Here is a 3,579-nt window from a genome sequence, read left to right as displayed (position 1 = left end):
AGTAGCGGGATTCCAACAGGGCTTCGCCAAGCGCTGCGAGAGGAGGAAGATGTGTCATGGGAGGGAGAGGGAGGTGCCAGGGCTTAGGTATGGTTGCCCTCCCTTCCCCCCACTATATATAGGGCCAAGGGAGAGGGGGAGGGCGCAGCCTTGCCCCTTCCTCCAAGGAAGGGTGCGGCCAAGGGGGGAGGAGTCCATCCTCCCCAAGGCAACTCGGAGGTGCCTTCCCCCTTTAGGACTCTCCCCTCCTCTTGTCCCTTTGGCGCATGGGCCTCTAGGGGCTGGTGCCCTTGGCCCATGTAGGCCAAGGCGCACCCCTACAGCCCATGTGGCCCCCCGGGGCAGGTGGCCCCACCCGGTGGACCCCCGGGACCCTTCCGGTGGTCCCGGTACAATACCGGTGACCCCGAAACTTGTCCCGATGGCCGAAATAGCACTTCCTATATATAATTATTTACCTCCGGACCATTCCGGAACTCCTCGTGACGTCCGGGATCTCATCCGGGACTCCGAACAACTTTCGGGTTACCGCAGACTAATATCTCTATAACCCTAGCGTCACCGAACCTTAAGTGTGTAGACCCTACGGGTTCGGGAGACATGCAGACATGACCGAGATGACTCTCCGGTCAATAACCAACAGCGGGATCTGGATACCCATGTTGGCTCCCACATGTTCCACGATGATCTCATCGGATGAACCACGATGTCAAGGACTTAATCAATCCCGTATACAATTCCCTTTGTCTAGCGGTACGATACTTGCCCGAGATTCGATCGTCGGTATCCCGATACCTTGTTCAATCTCGTTACCGGCAAGTCTCTTTTACTCGTTCCGTAACACACCATCCCGTGATAAACTCCTTGATCACATTGTGCACATTATGATGATGTCCTACCGAGTGGGCCCAGAGATACCTCTCCGTCACACGGAGTGACAAATCCCAGTCTCGATTCGTGCCAACCCAACAGACACTTTCGGAGATACCCGTAGTGTACCTTTATAGCCACCCAGTTACGTTGTGACGTTTGGCACACCCAAAGCACTCCTACGGTATCCGGGAGTTGCACAATCTCATGGTCTAAGGAAATGATACTTGACATTAGAAAAGCTTTAGCATACGAACAAAACGATCTAGTGCTATGCTTAGGATTGGGTCTTGTCCATCACATCATTCTCCTAATGATGTGATCCCGTTATCAACGACATCCAATGTCCATGGTCAGGAAACCGTAACCATCTATTGATCAACGAGATAGTCAACTAGAGGCTTACTAGGGACATGGTGTTGTCTATGTATCCACACATGTATCTGAGTTTCCTATCAATACAATTCTAGCATGGATAATAAACGATTATCATGAACAAGGAAATATAATAATAATCAATTTATTATTGCCTCTAGGGCATATTTCCAACAAATATTCATTGGACCGCATACATCAGTATGTATGATTTCCAATAAATCTGTTGCTTGCTCCATTGTTCCGGAGAACGGCGTTTTAGTCATCTTGCCCATGAGGCATGATTCACAAGTACCAAGTGATTCATAATCAAGTGATTCCAGAAGTCCATCAGTATGGAGTTTCTTCATGCGCTTTACACCAATATGACCTAAATGGCAGTGCCACAAATAGGTTGCACTATCATTATCAACTCTGCATCTTTTGGCTTCAACATTATGAATATGTGTATTACTACTATCGAGATTCAACACAAATAGAACACTCTTCAAGGGTGCATGACCATAAAAGATATTATTCATATAAATAGAACTACCATTATTCCCAGATTTAAATGAATAACCGTCTCGCATCAAACAAGATCCAGATATAATGTTCATGCTTAACGCTGGCACCAAATAATAATTATTCAGGTCTAAAATTAATCCTGAAGGTAGATGTAGAGGTAGCATGCCGACGGCGATCACATGGACTTTGGAAGCATTTCCCACACGCATCATCACCTCGTCCTTAGCTAATCTTCGCTCAATCCGTAGTCCCTGTTTCGAGTTGCAAATATTAGCAACAGAACCCGTATCAAATACGTAGGTGCTACTGCGTGCTCTAGTAAGGTACAAATCAATAACATGTATATCACATATACCTTTGTTCACCTTGCCATCCTTCTTATCCGCCAAATACTTGGGGCAGTTCTGCTTCCAGTGAGCAGTCTGTTTGCAGTAGAAGCACTCAGTCTCAGGCTCAGGTCCAGACTTGGGTTTCTTCTCCTGAGAAATAACTTGTTTGTCGTTCTTTTCGAAGTTCCCCTTTTTCTTCCCTTTACCATTTTTCTTTAAACGGGTGGTCTTGTTGACCATCAACACTTGATGCTCCTTCTTGATTTCTACCTCTGCAGCCTTTAGCATTGCGAAGAGCTCGGGAATTGTCTTATCCATCCCTTGCATATTATAGTTCATCACGAAGCTCTTGTAGCTTGGTGGCAGTGATTGAAGAATTATGTCAATGACACTATCATCCGAAAGATTAACTCCCAGTTGAATCAAGTGATTGCAGTACCCAGACATTCTGAGTATATGTTCACTAACAGAACTATTCTCCTCCATCTTACAGCTATAGAATTTATTGGAGACTTCATATCTCTCGATCCGGGCATTTGCTTGAAATATGAACTTCAACTCCTGGAACATCTCATATTCTCCATGACGTTCAAAACGTCGTTGAAGTCTCGGTTCTAAGCCGTAAAGCATGGCACACTGAACTATCGAGTAGTCATCAGCTTTGCTCTGCCAGACGTTCTTAACGTCATTAGTAGTATCTGCAGCAAGCCTGGCACCCAGCGGTGCTTCCAGGACGTAATTCTTCTATGCAGCAATGAGGATAATCCTCAAGTTACGGACCCAGTCTGTGTAATTGCTACCATCATCCTTCAACTTTGCTTTCTCAAGGAACGCATTAAAATTCAATGGAACAACAGGATGGGCCATCTATCTACAACAACATAGACAAGAAAAATACTATCAGGTACTAAGTTCATGATTAATTTAAGTTCAATTAATCATATTACTTAAGAAGTCCCACTTAGATACACATCCCTCTAATCATCTAAGTGATCACGTGATCCAAATCCACTAAACCATAACCGATCATCACGTGAAATGGAGTAGTTTTCAATGGTGAACATCAATATGTTGATCATATCTACTATATGATTCACGCTCGACCTTTCGGTCTCAGTGTTCCAAGGCCATATCTGTATATGCTAGCCTCGTCAAGTTTAACCCGAGTATTCTGCGTGTGCAAAACTGGCTTGCACCTGTTGTATAAGAACGTTGAGCTTATCACACCCGATCATCATGTGGTGTCTCGGCACGACGAACTTTTGCAACGGTGCATACACAAGGAGAACACTTGTACCTTGAAATTTTTAGTGAGAGATCATCTTATAATGCTACCGTCAATCAAAGCAGAATAAGATGCATAAAGGATAAACATCACATGCAATCAATATAAGTGATATGATATGGCCATCATCATCTTGTGCCTTTGATCTCCATCTCCAAAGCACCGTCATGATCACCATCGTCATGGCGCGACACCTTGATCTCCATCGTAGCA

The 3,579-nt window shown here is 44.9% G+C and overlaps 1 pseudogene; it reads right to left on the bottom strand.

The window, feature by feature from the left end:
• Nucleotides 1–1,762: 1,762 nt before the first annotated feature.
• Nucleotides 1,763–2,948, bottom strand: LOC147970833 (uncharacterized; annotated as a pseudogene).
• Nucleotides 2,949–3,579: the final 631 nt, after the last annotated feature.

This window comes from Triticum urartu, chromosome 5A (genome assembly GCF_056163025.1).
Source record: "Triticum urartu cultivar PI428250 chromosome 5A, HENAU_Tu73, whole genome shotgun sequence".
In the NCBI taxonomy this organism is placed as follows: Eukaryota; Viridiplantae; Streptophyta; class Magnoliopsida; order Poales; family Poaceae; genus Triticum; species Triticum urartu.
Note: the sequence above shows the minus strand (reverse complement) of the source record. Positions and strands in the feature narration are given on the sequence as shown.